This window comes from Malania oleifera, chromosome 9 (genome assembly GCF_029873635.1).
Source record: "Malania oleifera isolate guangnan ecotype guangnan chromosome 9, ASM2987363v1, whole genome shotgun sequence".
In the NCBI taxonomy this organism is placed as follows: Eukaryota; Viridiplantae; Streptophyta; class Magnoliopsida; order Santalales; family Ximeniaceae; genus Malania; species Malania oleifera.
Genome location: NC_080425.1, coordinates 91562736 through 91580197, shown reverse-complemented (window position 1 = coordinate 91580197; position 17462 = coordinate 91562736). Strand labels below are relative to the sequence as shown.

General features: G+C 34.2%; 1 long non-coding RNA gene across 1 annotated transcript; it reads left to right on the top strand.

Annotated features, from left to right (window-relative positions):
• Positions 1–12017: 12017 nt before the first annotated feature.
• On the top strand, positions 12018–17462 carry LOC131164749 (uncharacterized). Its single transcript, XR_009139335.1, has 2 exons — positions 12018–12169; positions 12298–17462. It is a non-coding gene; the product is annotated as an uncharacterized LOC131164749 (long non-coding RNA).

The window sequence follows — 17462 nt, the reverse complement described above, 5'->3', positions numbered from 1 at the left end:
TGGATTGACTGGCAGCTAATCACGCCGACATAGATTGCTATAAAAAAAGAAGTGATTTTCAGACTCCTAGGTGAGCAAGAATACAGATTTGTGGGTTCACGAGTGCATGCCTCGCCACAGCTAGTGACAGTTATTGAGGTTATGAGACTGCTACAGGGTGGTTGCTAGGGGCATGTTGCCTATATAAAGGAATTGCCAAAAGAAGAACCAAAACAGGCTGATATTTCAGTAGTTAGAGAATTTCCAGATGTTTTTTCAAAAGAATTACTTGGCTTACCACCAAATTGGGAGATTGAATTTACCGTGGATCTACTACCAGGATCGGCACTGGTATCTAAAGCACCATACTGTATAGCTCCAATCGAATTGAAGGAATTGAAATATCAGTTGCAAGAGTTGCTGGATAAAGGATTTATTAGGCCCAGAGTATCGCCGTGGGGGGCCCCAGTCCTATTTGTGAAAAAGAAATATAGGACCATGAGGTTGTGCATAGATTATAGAGAGATAAACAAATTGACTGTCAAGAATAAATATCCTCTTCCCAGGATTGATAAATTATTTGATCAGCTTCAGGGGACCCTGGTCTACTCTAAAATTGACCTGCGGTCGGGTTATCATTAGGTGAAAGTTAGAGCAGAAGATATTTCGAAAACAGCATTCTGAATTAGATATGGGCATTATGAATTTTTAGTAATGTCGTTTGGGTTGACTAATGCACCAACAATATTTATGAATTTAATGAATCGGGTGTTCCATCATTACCTGGACCAATTTGTTGTGATTTTCATTGATGATATACTAGTCTACTCGATAAATTTTGAGGAGCACAAACATCATCTGAGGCTGGTGTTGCAGATATTGAAAGAAAGAAAGTTGTATGCAAAATTCAAGAAATGTGAATTCTGATTGAGGCATGTTACTTTCCTCAAGCATGTGATCTCCGAGGATGGTGTATCGGTTGACCCGAGTAAGATAAAGGTAGTGGTGGGTTGGGTAAGGCCAGGAAATGTCTAGGAGGTCAGGAGTTTTCTAGGTTTGGCAGGCTACTACCAATGCTTCATAGATGATTTCTCCATATTATCGAGTCCACTAACATGACTCGCCAGGAAAAATGTGAAGTTTGATTGGACCAATGATTGTGAGCGAAGCTTCCAAGAGCTAAAGCGGCGATTGGTTTCAGCACCGGTACTGGCTATTCCATTAGAGGAGGGGGGTTTTGTGATATACAATGATGCATCTTTGAAGGGTCTTGGATGTGTGTTAATGCAGCATGGAAGAGTCATTGTCTATACATTTAGACAGTTTAAAGAATATGAGAAGAACTATCCTGTGCATGATTTAGAATTAGCTGCAGTGGTTTATGCTTTAAAAATCTGGAGGCATTATCTATATGGCGGGAAATGCGAAATCTTAATGGACCACAAAAGTTTAAAGTATTTCTTTACCCAGAATAAGCTGAATATGAGGCAAAGAAGGTGGTTGGAACTCATTAAAGATTATGACTGCACTATTAATTATCACCCAAGGAAAACGAATGTGGTAGCAGATGCTCTGAGCAGAAAATCAGTGGGACCAGCATTGGCAGCTATGGAGGTTCAGCATCCGATCCTCATGGATCTAGAGAAACTTGGTACAGAGTTGGTAGAGAGTAATCCTCAAGCATTTATTGTCAGCCTGGTTATGCAGCCTACGCTATATGAAAAGATCATAGTCGCTCAAGGAGATGACGTAGAACTAGCAGAGGTAATAGTCAAAGTACAGGATGGTCAAAGAGAGGAGTTCAGTATCTCTGATGACTGAGCTCTGAGGTTTTGAATTAGGTTGTGTGTCTATGTAGATGATGGTATTAGGAGAACGATTCTAGAGGAGGCTCATAGATCTCTATACACAGTTCATCATTGTAATACTAAAATATATAGGGATCTGCAAGAGTATTTCTAGTGGAGTGGCATGAAGAGGGAAATTGCTGAATTTGTGCAGCAGTGTTTGACGTGCCAGCAGGTTAAGGCTGAGCACCAGAGGCGGACAGGGCAGTTACAACCACTTTTCATCCCTAAGTGGAAGTGGGATCACATATCCATGGACTTCGTCACTAGGCTACCACTAGCACCACATGGTCAGAATGCCATCTGAGTAGTTATTGACGGCTAATGAAGACAACTATTTTTCTACCTATTAAAGTTAGCTACCTTATGAACAGATTGGCAGAGATTTACATTCAGAAGATTTTTCGACCCCATGGAGTGCTAGTGTCTATAGTCTCGAACCGTGATTCACGTTTTACATCACGATTTTGGAAGAGTTTGCAAAAGGCTTTGGGGTCTCAGTTAGCATTCAGCACCGCTTTTTATCCTCATACAGATGGTCAGACAGAGAGAACGATTCATGTACTTGAGGATATGCTGCGAGCTTGTGTATTGGGCTTTGGGGGTAGCTGGACCCAATAATTGGCGCTAGTTGAATTTTCCTACAATAACAGCTATTAGACCAGCATCAATATGACACCTTACGAGACACTTTATGGTATGAGTGTCGCAAATGAGAAATGTAGAATATGAATGCGAATGTAATGAATAACACAGAGATAACAGCATAAAAAGTAATGTTGACCCTATTGGTCATATTCCGTTTTGATCATGACAAATACCTTAGTATTTAATGTCTGTCAAGTTTGTGTGCAGGTTTATATTATCAGATCATATGTTGGCACATGAAAAGACTTGAAGACTAAAGACCCTGAAGACTCATTGTAATTTATATTTTGCGTAATTTGGGTCTGTAATAGTAATATAGGAACGGTCTGTAATAATTAATGCATGACATGTATGTAGGAACTAAAGCTCAAGACCGTAGTCTGACCTTAGGGATCGGTCGACCGATGCCAGGTTTTTGGAGTACGTAGTAAGACCTTAGAAAATACCCTAGGTCCCAACACTTGCATATAAGAAATTTTCCAATATCACTTATAATATCTGGGAATCAATTGGCTTAAAATGGACTAAATAGGCAAAATTTGTGAGAGGTCGGGCAACCAAACCCGTCGCATTCAAAACACCTTAGGCACCTGAACCGTTGAGAAGTCAACTGGTTGACTAGGTTTCAGGCGATCAAACCAAAAATGACTGCATCGCCCTTAGGCGACCGAACCCATGTTAGAATGTTTTTCACTAACCTGGGCACCCGAACCTTCGCGTTCAAAAAGGCCTTGGGTGACCGAACTTGCTGGTTCAATTAACCGAACTTAGCTTTGGGCACCCGAACCACAGACAGAATGTTTCTATCTTTGGTTCAACCAACCAACCCTGACTTATGGCACCCGAACCTTTAAAAATTGAATTTCTGACAGAACCTATTTGGGCACCCGAATCTCTCGAGTTAAATTAATTTTTGCTGGGGTTAAATTTAATTAAACATGGTTAATTTTCCTAAATCATTTTAAAATAATTTTAAGAATACCCTTGGTGTCCCCAACGGTCATTATTTTACCTATGCCTATATATATCTCTTCATTTGCAAAATTAAGGCAAGATTAGCAAATAGGATTAGTCAAAAATTCTCTCAAATTTCCTAAACCATGTTTGTTCATTCCAACCCCATGCACTCATAATACCCTTATTCCTTTGAGAAATATTGCTTTGTGAGTGTTTTATTGATTATTCCATTTTGCTAAAAACCCTCACTTGCTCTTGTGCTTGTGATTTTCATATTGAGGGTTTAACTTGATTTTTTCCCGATTTTATTTGATAAATCTTTGTGTGGAAAAAATCTTATAGCTAAGTGGGTCTTTTGCATTGTCATTGCAAGACTCATTAAAGCTTATATTTTGTGTGCAAAAATATTTTTACAAAGTTATAATATTTTCAAACAACTCTTGTTCCTATTTCATTGAAGGAAAATATTTTGAGTTAGTTTGAATATTTGATTAGCATCTTTGAAACCATGATTTGTTATTGAGATTTGATTTAACTTGTTTCAAATATTAGCTTATTAGAACACTCTGCGCATATTTGAGATTATACATTTTATTGAATGTTGATTGCACACGTAGAGCACCGAACTTATAGTTCATGCATACTTAAGGTGCATTGATTTTATTGTGCGTATTGTAGTACATACCTGCTTAGTTGAGAAGCACATTTCCGTGTACGTAAATTCATATTGATTGTATTCCAGGCGTGGGTCTGAAGAGGGAGACTAGCCCTGTTGAATAGTCCCGAATTGGCTTAGACCCGATTAGGAAAGTTAGGTGCACCATCCTGGTAAGGCGTGTTGGTTGAGGTCAGCCCCATGAATTGACCTGGTTGTAACCGGTGTCGCTCCACCCTTTAAGTGAGCATTAGTGAAATCCTCATACTTACGAGCTAGAGGCGGAGACGCAGGTAGTATTGGCCGAACCCCGATAACATATCATGTGTTTGTTTATATTTTTGTACTTTATATTTACTGCACGTGTATGTTATAGTGTGAATGATGCACATGATTTAAATTTCCGCATATTATATTTATTTGCGCATTTGGGATTGTATAGAAAGACCTTAGGTTGTAATATTTTGCTAATATTTGGTTTAACCTAAGAATAAGTTTTAAAATTTTAATTCACCCCCCTCTTAGGAATACACCAAAGCTAACAAGTAATGTAGTAAAGTATTATTAGTATTAAATATAGTAGTATTACATGTATTTGGGGTATACTCTTTGTCCGAGGGCTTGCCAAGAAAGGTGAGTGCCCTGATAGGTATCAGATGTAGTTGTGGGCAGCATAACGTATTAGGACAGAAGGAAGTTACTTGTATGGGCAGGTAATCTTCCTTACTCTCGGAAACTTTTGCCAATAAACCTGTGTGTGAATGTGTGAGTACGAGATAAATCATCCACCTGAGAGCTTACTAAGTAAGGTAAATGCCCTTATATGCTTCAATTGTGACTGTAAGTTACTTAAGGCATTAGAGCAAAGGGGTACTACTTGTATGGGCGGGTAACCACCCCAATCCTTGGGAACTCTTGTTGGTAAAATACCTTACATGTGTTTGAATAGGAGCAGAGAATGATTTAATAATTGTGGTTTCTTTTTAAATTAATAAAAATATATATATGTTGATATATATATATATATATATATGTTGTACATAAACCTCATGATAGCTACACACTGATTTAATGTATTTCATCTTTACTGAAATGTGTCTCACCTGATAGTTGAATTTCATCTTTCCAGGACCTCGTGGGATCGAGCTTAGAGAACTCAGGCTGTTGTAGCGTTTTTGAGATAGAGGGTATAAACGTTGGTTATAATATTTGGGGTTATAATATATTTATGTTTTTAGAGTTGTGAATACTGGATGTTGGGTTATATTTTTGAGATGTATATAGATGTAGATACACTGGTATATTATTGAGGACTTGTTATTATTTTTGCGGCGTAATTGTTATAGCGATCCTACTATTGGGGTCGGGCAATAGTCAAGAAGCTACGCCCCTCGTAAGGTATTTCTATCACTCGTTACGCCGAATCAATCAACAAGCAACCAACATTCTCTATCTTCAACGCTTCAGGCAGGTGACAAATGAATGAAGATGGCATGAAGCCGATAGCTGCTTTTCCAGATTTGGGTTTTCTTTCTTAAGGTAGGAAGGAAAGGCAAAGGCAAGTAAATGTTCACAAGGCATTAAATGCCTTCTTATAATCCGTAGAGTAAGATGATTCCCACCATAGGACAGGTGAGGTTTGGATTGCAGCTAGCTAGGATTGGGGTAGGGGAGAAAGGCAGCCAATGCAATTAATAAGACAATGCGCAAAGGATTGCTTTCGATTCTTTCTTGTCAGTCGGATTTTGTTGAGAAGAAGGGACAACCATCCGACCCGAACTGCCAGTCCTAACAAGACAAAAACAATACGTAGACACTTGAGTCCCACTTGGCGGGTTCGGGGCGTCACAAGGTGGTATCAATGATATATTCAAATAACACTCCGGACCCTAGTTTCGGGTTCGGGGTGTTACATAAATTATTTTTAATATTTTTGTTTTCTTGAACAAAATTTAAGACTTGCTTTTAATTAAGACTTCATTAAAAAAAAATGAAGGAAAATAATTTTGTACAATATAATTTTTTATACATTGCGTCTCACACTAAACATTCATTTTCACATAATTATGAATTTTAAAAAATTAAAATTTAATTGTGTGTAAAATAAAGATTCTTTTGACTTTTAAATAAACATTTTCCACGTTTTTTTTTATGAAAAATATAAAAAATAATTTCTTTAAGTTCTTTTAGTTTTAATATTTTTTTTAAATTTCAAACAGGCATGAAATTAAAATTTAAAAAAATGTATTACGAGACCACAATAAATTGTGTATTGTTTGTCTCGCTTAATGGATGCACACAATTTATTTTTCTTTCTCTTTTAACAAACTCTCGATGCAAAGAAACTTGAAATATATATATTCAAACATTTTAAAAACTGTTCAATCAAATATATTAAGGGACCACAGCAAAAAGTTTGTTGTCCGGCTCGCCTGGTGGATGTGCTCTAAGATTTGTCATAACATAAATTCTTTTTAATATTTTCCGTTTTCTTCAACAAAATTTTAGACTTGTTTTAAATTAATATTTCATTTTAAAAAAATAAAATGAAAGAAAATATTTTTTTACAATATATTTTTTTATATATTGCATCTCACACTAAAAATTCATTTTCATATAATTAATACTTTTTAAAAAAAAATTAATTGTGTGCAAAATAAAAATTCTTCGACTTTTTAATACACTTTTTCCTCATTTAAAAAAAATTGAAACAAAAATTCTCTAAATTTTTTTGTTTTTAAATATATTTTTTAATTTCAAACCAGCATGAAAGTAAAATTTTTTAAAAAAAAAATGTACTACGGGACCACAACAAAAAGTTTATTGTCTATCTTGCCTAATGGATGCACACAATTTATTTTTATTTCTCTTTTAACAAACTCTCGTTGCAAATAAAGCTTAAAAAAATATATTTAAACATTTTAAATACCATTCAATAAAATATATTACAGATTTACATGATCACTGTAAAAAGTTTATTGTCTAACTTGCCTCGAGATGCTCTATAAGATTTGTCATAACATAAATTCTTTTTAATATTATTGTTTTCTTTCACAAAATTTAAGACTTGCTTTAAATTAAGATTTCATTTAAAAAAAGAAAAAGAAAATGAAAGAAGATAATTTTTGAAATATGATTTTTTATACATTGCGTCTTAGACAAAAAAAATCATTTTCATGTAATTAAGAATTAAAAAAAGTTTAATTTTAATTGTGTGTAAAATGAAAATTCTTTGAATTTTTAATTTACTTTTTCCACTTTTTATTTTTTTTTTTAAAATTTTGAGCAGGCATAAGAGTAAAATTAAAAAAAAATGAATTACGTGACCACAACAAAAAGTTTATTCTCAGTCTTGCCTAATGGATGCACACAAATTATTTTTCTTTCTCTTTTAACAAACTCACAATGTAAAGAAAACTTAAAAAATATATATTCAAACATTTTAAACACCATTCAATCAAATATACTACAGGACCACAACAAAAAATTTATTGTGTCGCACACTAAAAAATCATTTCCATATAATTAAGATTTTTTAAAAATTAAAATTTAATTGTGTGTAAAATAAAGATTCTTTTGACATTTTAACATACTTCTTCCATATTTTTTATTTTTTTTCATAAAAATATAAAAATAAATAAATTCTTTAAGTTCTTTTATTTTAAATATATTTTTTTTAAATTTTAAACAAGCATGAAAGTAAAATTAAAAAAATTATTACGCATCACAACAAATTGTTTATTGTCTATCTCGCCTAATGGATGCAAACAATTTATTTTTCTTTCTCTTTTAACAAACTCTCGATGCAAAGAAAGCTTAAAAACTATGTATTCAAACATTTTAAAAACCGTTTATTCAAATATACCACGGGACCATGGCAAAAGGTTTATTGTCCCGCCTGGATGCGCTACGAGATTTGTCATAACATAAATTTCTTCTAATATTTTTGTTTTCTTTCACAAAATTTAAGACTTGCTTTAAATCAAGATTTCATTTGAAAAAAAAAAAGAAAATGAAAATAATAATTTTTAATTGTGTATAAAATAAAAATTCTTTGACTTTTTAATATACTTTTTTCCACATTTTTTTTATTTTTTGATATAAAATATAAAAACTAAATTATTTTAAGTTTTTATTTTTAAATATTTTTTTTAAAATTTCAAACAGGCATGACAATACAATTTTTTAAAAATGTATTACTGTACCACAACAAAAAGTTTATGATCGATCTTGACTAATAGATGCACATAATTTATTTTCTTTCTCTTTTAACAAACTCATGATGCTTAAAAAATATATATTCAAAAATTTTAAAAATAGGTCACAATGAAAAGTTAATTGTCTCACTGAACTAGTGGATGCACTCTAAGATTTGTCATAACTTAAATTCTTTTTTATATTTTATTTTTCTTCCACAAAATTTAAGATTTGCTTTTAATTAAGATTTCATTGAAAATATAAAATAAAAAAAGAAAGGAAATAATTTTGTACAATATAATTTTTTATACATTGCGTCTCACACTAAAAATTCATTTTCATATACTTAAGAATTACAAAAAAAAAAATTTAATTGTGTGTAAAATAAAGATTCTTTTGACTTTTTAATATACTTTTTCCACATTTTTTATTTTTTTGATAAAAAATATTAAAAAATAAATTCTTTAAGTTCTTTTTATTTTAAATAATTTTTTTAAAAATTTCAAATAGACATGAAATTAAAATTAAAAAAATGTGTTACGGGACCACAACAAATTGTTTATTGTCTGTCTCACCTAATTGATGCACACAATTTATTTTTCTTTCTCTTTTAACAAACTCTCGATGCAAAGAAACTTGAAAAATATATATTCAAAAATTTTAAAAATCATTATATTACGGGACCATGGCAAACAGTTTATTGTCTGCCCAGTGGATACGCTTTAAGATTTGTCATAGCCTAAATTTCTTTTAATATTTTTTTTTCTTCCACAAAATTTATGACTTGCCTTAAATTAATATTTCATTTTAAAAAATAAAATAATAGAAAATATTTTTTTACAATATAATTTTTTATACATTGTGTCTCACACTAAAAATTCATTTTCATATGATTAATAATTTTTAAAAATTAAATTTAACTGCATGTAAAATAAAAATTCTTTGACTTTTTAATATAATATTTGCACTTTTTATAATTTTTGATAAAAAAATTAAAAAAAATCCTTTAGTTTTTTTGTTTTAAATATATATATTTAATTTCAAACAGGCATGAAAGTAAAATTAAAAAAATGTATTACGGGATCACAACAAAAAGTTTATTGTTTGTCTTGCCTAATGGTTGCACAAAATTTATTTTTCTCTCTCTTTTAAAAAACTCTTGATGCAAAGAAGCTTAAAAAATATATATTGAAACATTTTAAAAACCGTTCATTCAAATATATTACAGGACCACAACAAAAAAATTATTGTCTGGCTCACCTCGTGGATGCGTTCTAAGATTTGTCATAACATAAATTTTTTTTAATGTTTTTTGTTTTCTTCCACAAAATTTAAGACTTGCTTTAAATTAAGATTTCATTTAAAAAAACACAAAACAAAAGAAAATAATTTTTATAATATGATTTTTTATACATTGCGTCTTAGACTAAAAATTCATTTTCATATAGTTAAGAATTAAAAATTTCTAAAATTTAATTGTGTGTAAAATAAAAATTCTTTTACTTTTTAATATACTTTTAAAATATATTATATTACAAAAATAATTAAAAAATAAATTCTTTAAGTTTTTTTTTTTGTTTTTTTTATTTCAAACAGGGATGAGAGTAAAATTAAAAAAAAAAAATGTATTGCAGGACCACAATAAAAAATTTATTGTCAGTCTCGTCTAATAAATGCACACAATTTATTTTTCTCTCTCTTTTAACAAACTCACAATGCAAAGAAAGCTTAAAAAATATATATTGTTCAATCAAATATATGCTATGGGATCACAACAAAAAGTTTATTGTTTGACTCGTCTAGTGGATGCGATCTAAGATTTGTTATAACATGAATTCCTTTTAATATTTTTGTTTTCTTCCACAAATTTTAAGAATTAATTTTAATTAAGATTTCATTTAAACAAAATGAAAGAAAATAATTTTGTACAATATAATTTTTTATACATTGTGTCTTTCACTAAATATTCATTTTCATATAATTAAGAATTTTAAAAAATTAAAAATAAATTGTGTGTAGAATAAAGATTCTTTGAATTTTTAATATACCATTTCCACATTTTTATTTTTTTATAAAAATTTTAAAAAGTTAATTCTTTAAGTTCTTTTATTTTAAATATTTTTTAAAATTTCAAACAGGCATGAAAGTAATATTAAAAAATGTATTATGGGACCACAATAAAAAGTTGATTATCTCTCTCTCCTAATGGACGTACACAACTTTTTTCTCTCTTTTAACAAACACTCCATGCAAATAAACTTAAAAAATATATACTCAAACATTTTAAAACCGTTCAATCAAATATATTACGAGACCACAGCAAAAAGTTTGTCATTACATAAATTCCCTTTAATATTTTTGTTTTCTTCCAAAAAATTTAAGACTTTCTTTTAATTAAAATTTCATTTTAAAAAATGAAAGAAAATAATTTTGTTAAATATAATTTTTTATACATTGCGTCTCACACTAAAAAATAATTTTAATATAATTAATAATTTTAAATAAATAAAAATTTAATTGTGTATTAAATAAAAATTCTTTTACTTTTAAATATACTTTTTCCACATTTTCTATTTAAAAAAAAATATAAAAAAATAAACTCTATGAGTTCTTTTATTTTAATTTCTTTTTAATTTTAACCAGGCATGTAACTAAAATTTAAAAAATGTATTACAGGGCCACAACAAAAAGTTTATTATCTGTCTCGCATAATGGATGCACACACTTTATTTTTCCTTCTCTTTTAACAAACTCTCGATGCAAAAAAACTTTAAAAATGTATATTAAAACATTTTAAAACCGTTCAATCAAACATATTACGGGACCACATCAAAAAGTTTATTGTCTAGCTCGCCTAGTGGACGCGCTCTAAGACTTGTCATAACATAAATTCCTTTTAATATTTTTTGTTTTCTTTCGCAAAATTTAAGACTTGCTTTGAATTAATATTTCATTTTAAGAAAAATGAAATAAAATAATTTTTTACAATATTATTTTTTATACATTGTGTCTTACACTAAAAATTCATTTTTAAGCTTTTTTTTAAAAAAAATTCTTGGGATTTTCGAAGCATTTTCCTTATTTTTATGGGTAACAAAATGACCCCAAAATATTTTTCTTATATTTTATGACTTTCAAAATATTTTCCTTTGATTTTTTATCGATATTTTCATAATTTTTCCTATTTTTCTTAATTTTTAAAACTAAATAAATAAATAATAAAATAGAGAATTGCTTTGACAGGTCTGAACTAGGTCAACCGATTTGGGAGAGGTGGTCGAAACAGAGTCATGTATCAGCTTGTGATAAGGACACGTGGCTGTATAGGTATTAAATACATATATATATATATATATATATATATATATATATATATTATGGAAAATGGGGTGATGTCATGCTGACGTCGCCCCTGGACACCTGTCAACGCCCGAGCGACTCTTCCTTTTTATTTTTTAAAAGTACGGATGATGTCATGCTGACGTCGCCCCAACCATATGTCACCTACCGGATGGCCTTAACTAATGATCCATGGATCACCGAAGTGGCGTGATCTGGATCGTCCTAAGAAAACACTAATCGGACAGCCCAGAGATGCCACCTCGCCCTTAGGATGCCTGACTCTGATTTTGCCACGTTTCACTGTGCGATGGTGACACGTGACGCACTACCTTCTAAATATAAAAACCAATTTTTTCCCCTTTCTTCAACTTTTCACTTCCCTCCCTCTCTCTTCTCTCCGAACTTTCTCCTCTCTCTCTGTCTCTCTCACCCTCTTTGGTTTGTAACCTCTCAGATCTGCAACCTTTTATTCTTCTTCTTCACTCTCTGGTCTCCAATCCCTCATTTGGGTTCTGTCCCTCTCTGGTCTACAATCCTTCCTTGGGTTCTCACTCTCTCATCTCTCTTCTTCGTCTTCTATTTTCCTCCAAGTTTCCCAATCCTTATTCCCCCAATCTACTTCCCCTCATTTTTTTTAATTTTTTCAATCTAATGGCTTTAGGTTTCTTGCAGGTTAGAAACCGAATAAAGGGAAGGGCCACGTGGAATCGTTTGATCATTCGGCCAATTGAGATAAGTATCCCTACTCCTTGTTCTTTTGTGTTTATTTTTTGGGATCTCTATAGATTTTCTTGTGCATTTTCTGCTCGTCTAAACATGACTTTTGGGTCGATTGACCATAGTTGGGGTCAGGTTGAGTTTGGTTTGGATCTGGGTAAAAAGGTGGTTAGGTCAAGATGGGCTTAGTGATCTTGGTGGTTTTTTTTTTGAAAATTTTTTGAGCCCCCAACCCGTTTTGAAAATTGGGGATGTGTTACAAAAATGGTTGGGCCTTGGGTTTTTAAAGAAAGAGTTAAGCCTGGTTTTATATATATATATATGTGTATAAGTTGAGCCCACTGATGTTACCTTTTAAAACGGGCCAGTGGGTTTTGGGTTATTTAGAAACTGGGATGAAGTTTTTTTAAAAGTTTGGGCCTGAGCCCACTGATGTTATTTTTAAACGAGCCGGGGGGTTTTGGGTTATTTAAATGGGTCGGGGTTTTTTAAAAGTTTGGGTCTGAGCCCACTAATGTTATTTTTAAAACAGACCAGGGGTTTTTTATTATTTAGAAAATGGGATTTTTTTTTTTAAGTTTGGGCCTGAGCCCACTAGTGTTACTTTTGAAACAAGCAGGGGAGTTTTAGGTTATTTAGAAAATGGGCTGAGGTCTTTTTAAAAGTTTGGGCCCGAGCCCTTTTGTTTATTTAGTGGATAAGGTCCAGGGACCCAGTTTCAAATGGACCAAGTCCCTAAAAGTTTCGGTCAAGTCAACGGGTCTGGTTCGGGTTACGGGTTAGTCCACGGGTCAAGGTTGGTGGATCAGATCTGTGAATTGGATCCGATTTGGATTTGGTCACTGAATCGGGTTACTGGATTGGATCATACATGCAATATTGAACATAGAAAGCCCTTATAAATTCGTCACTTACCTCTGATCTTTAAACTCCTTCACCTCTAAGTTCCCTTTTGACTTTGAGACACGAACTCTATGTTAGGAACCTGTGAGCAACCAAAAAAATGTGACACCAAAATTTTAACATGGTTCGGTCAATATCGACCTACGTCTATGGAGCACACACCAAATATTCACTATCACCAGAAAAATTACAATTCTCTTTCTCTCCCTCTCTTCCTCCCTTCTTCCTCTCTGCTCTCTCCGAGCTTCACACTATATTTGTGTCATTCCTCAGCCCTCTATTTATAGGGCTGATATTCCAATCACTATTTAATTACAATTAAACATAATCAATCAAAACATGGGAAATTACAATAATGAGGTAAATAGAGATAAATTACACTGTGTGAGATTAATTGCTCCGCGTTTTCCAACTCAGCTCCTCCTAGCTGTCTCCTGGCTCCAGCTATAACAATCTCCCACTTGGAGATAGAGACGCCTTCTCAATCAGTATCATTAATAAGTGATGTGCTCAAAATATGTCTTCAGACATGAAAACCAACTGAAGTTGAACACAACTTCAGCTTCTCTGTAGTTACCATCTTCTTGTCTACTCGATCCTGCGGACTAATCTGATGGCTGTCATCTTCACAATTGGTGTAAAAATGCTAGTGTAGTCAATCCCTTCCTTTTGTTCGAAGTCTTTGAATACCAACCGAGATTTGTACCTTCTGGAGCCGTCATGCTCCTCTTCGATTCTGTACACCCACTTGTTGTGAAGGCCTTTGGGCAACTTCCATGTTCTGTTGGAGGCGAGGGACTTCATCTCATCCTTCATCGTAAGCTCCCACTTGCTCGTATCTGCCACCTGACATGCTTCATCGTAGCATCGGGCTCTCCTCCATTTGTAGGAAGTAAGTAATCAATATACCTTTTGTTTGGTATATGAGACCGAGTATATCTCCTAAGCTCTGGAGTTGGAGTAGGAGACAGTGGTGCGACGATCTGCTCCACTGGTTCCTCCACCTGAGGATTCTCGGCATTCTACTGTTGTGTCCTAACATACTTCTTTGGGGCACGAGTGTTTATCTGGAAACTGACCCTCTTCTATTTCCTGACTATACAATCCTCACATATGTCAATCTGCACTGACTATAGACCACTCAATTTTTCTTTTAAGTGCATCACCCTAAGTCCCTTCTTGCTCATGTGACCAAGTCATTGACGACAGATGTTGCTGTCGTCATTTCTTGCAGTAACTGAAATAGACATGGAGGTATTGGAGGTTAGAAAAAGTGTTCCGCTTTTCTTACCTCGCGCAAACTCTAGTACACCCTTTGAAACTTTCCATTCATCGCCAATGAATTTTATCGTGTATCTCTCATCTGCCAACTGACCAACTGAGATCAAATTCATTCTCAGGTCTGGAATATACCTGACATCCTTCAGCTTCCATACTGACCCGTTTATTTTGATCTTCACAACTCCCTTACCGGTTACGTCGCAAGGTTGATCGTTGCCAAGGTACACCTTACCAAAATTACCTGGTGTGTACTCCTTTACGCAATCTCTGTAGCATGTGACATGAAATGAGGCCCCGGAGTCTATGACCCAAGACTCCTACTTGCTTTCCAAATAGCAGATCAACATCACATCATTTATAGAAGCAATATTTGCTTCTGTTTTTGCCATTGTCACATATTCTTTCTTCTAATTCCTGCATTGGTTCTTGTAAGGACCAACTTTTCCACAGTTCCAGCACTCAATAAATTTTGTGCTATGGGAACTTGTGTCTTGAGTACCTTTGGGATTTCTGGATATAGACCGCCTGGGTTTATATCTACTGCAGTTGTTTGATTGTCCATGCCTGTTTCCTCTGCCTCGACTCTCCATGTTCAAGGTTGAACTCGAAGTAGAGCCATGGTTCGACTGCATTCTTAATTCCTCCATCAAAATCATGTTGATGACTTCATCGTATACAAGCTTCGATTTTCTTGCGGAGCTACTGCTGGCAGTAACGACACCATTCTAACTTTTAGGCAACTGACTGAGAATCAGTAAGGCCCGAATCTCATCATCAAATGTTATGCCGACTGAGGTGAGTTGATCAGACAACTCATTGAAGTTATTCAAATGCCTACTGAAACTTTCACCTGCAAACATGCTCATCGTAAATAGTCTTTTCATGAGATGTACCTTGTTTGCGGCTGAAGGCTGCTCGTACATATTAGAAAGCGCATCCATTAGAGACTTTGTGGATGTTATATGCTTATTATTGAATGTCACAGATTTCGACAACGTCATTCTGATGGTTCCGAGGCTTTTCGATCAAGCAACTCCCACTCGTCCTCGTTCATGGATGCTAGCTTACCCTTTAACGGTAAGTGCAATTCCTTCCCAAACAAATAATCTTCTATTTGCATCTTCCAGAAACCGAAATTATTTTCATTGAACATTTCGATTTTTGAACTGTTTTCATTTGACATCTCAATTCACTGATTTTTTGAGAAGGAGTTAGCTCAAATGGATAGCGCGGTTGGATTCGGAACGATTGAAAACCCTATGAATGGTTCAAGTCGCTCGAAAAAACAGACCAAAAATAACTCCAAAAAGCTCAGTCAAAGTTTGGTCAAACTTTGTCAACTCCGCTGATGTGGCGGGATGCCGTGTCACGATGACGTGGTAGTGGGGCTCACTTGCTGATGTGGCAGTGGGTCCACCCGCTAACGTGGTAGTGGGGCCCACTCGCTGACATGGCACCTGGTTGGATGACGTGGCACTCTGAGGGCGACTGACTCAGTGATGTTGACGTGGCCGAGTCTATGCCTGCAGGTTGGATTCGGTTCTCGCATATCAGGTCTTAGGTTGATCCGGTATGAGTCAGAGTCCGGGTAGGGTCGGGTTCCCTCCGGGTCAGGTCGAGGCTGACCGGGTGAGGACGATGCGTACAACGCGTGCGGCGCGTGAGGGAGCTGGTCACTGGCGCGTGGCAAGGCGTCTTGCTCTGGCAAGGCGCGTGAGCCTCTGTATGAACTCTATTTGAGCTCCAGCTTGCACGGTTCTCTTTATCTCGGCGAGCTGAATGCGATGGTGGACTCAAAACGTAGTTTTGATTCACTGGATAGAGCTCTAATTTCGGGATCACTTCCGATCTGGCTTTTCTGCTCCAACCGCTCTCTCATACCACTTGTTAGGAACCTGTGAGCATCCAGATCAAAGTGACACTAAAGATTTAACGTGGTTTGGTCAATATCGACCTACGTCCATGGAGCACACACCAAATATTCACTATCGCCAAAAAAATTACAATTCTCTCTCTCTCTCCCTCTCTTCCTCCTTTCTTCCTCTCTGCTCTCTCTGAGGTTCTCACTATATTTGTGTCATTCCTTAGCCCTCTATTTATAGGGCTAATCTTCCAATCACTATTTAATTACAATTTAAACATAATCAATCAAAACATAGGAAGTTACAATCATGAGGTAAATAGAGATAAATTGCACCGCGTGAGATTAATTGCATCGCGTTTTCCAACTCAGCTCCTCCTAGCCGTCTCTTGGCTCCAGCTATAACACTTTGATCTCTGAGCTTTCTTATTAACTGCTCCCCTGTATGAACTCCTTCACCGTGTGAATGCACCACCAAAGGTCCTTACCACTATTCGAACACCTTTGTGCCTCCCTCAATGTGATATTCTTATTGAACTTCTCACAATAATTCACACACTATGTTTGCTATGTGAATATTGTCAAAACACACTCTCTATGATCCTCGCACTGCATTTCTCACACACTATGTTGTCTCTGTGCTTTGATCTACGAAGGTTCCTCCCTATTTATAGGGTTGGGGGTCTCAGACTGTATAAGAAACAAATTAATCTCACGAATCCTCAAATTAATTAAGAGAATTATTTCGATCAAATCTTGCAATTTTTTTTCCAAATTAATTCATAGAATCATAGTATCAATCTTCCTGATTATTTTCTTAAAATTTTTTTCTCTAATGGCTAATTTTTTTTTTTGAATTGGTGTGCAGATGCTAGTCATGGGGTTCATATAGATTCATCGAATATTCCTTGAAGCTATTGAAGATTTTCCTTTTGACCCCTATGTTTTGTGTATCTGTTACTCCCCGTAATTCCCCCAATGTATTTTGTATTCCTCATGTATCTCGTTGCGTTCGTACTTTCTTGTATTTTCATGTATATTCGTATAAACAATGAATAAAAGAAAGTTTCCCAAA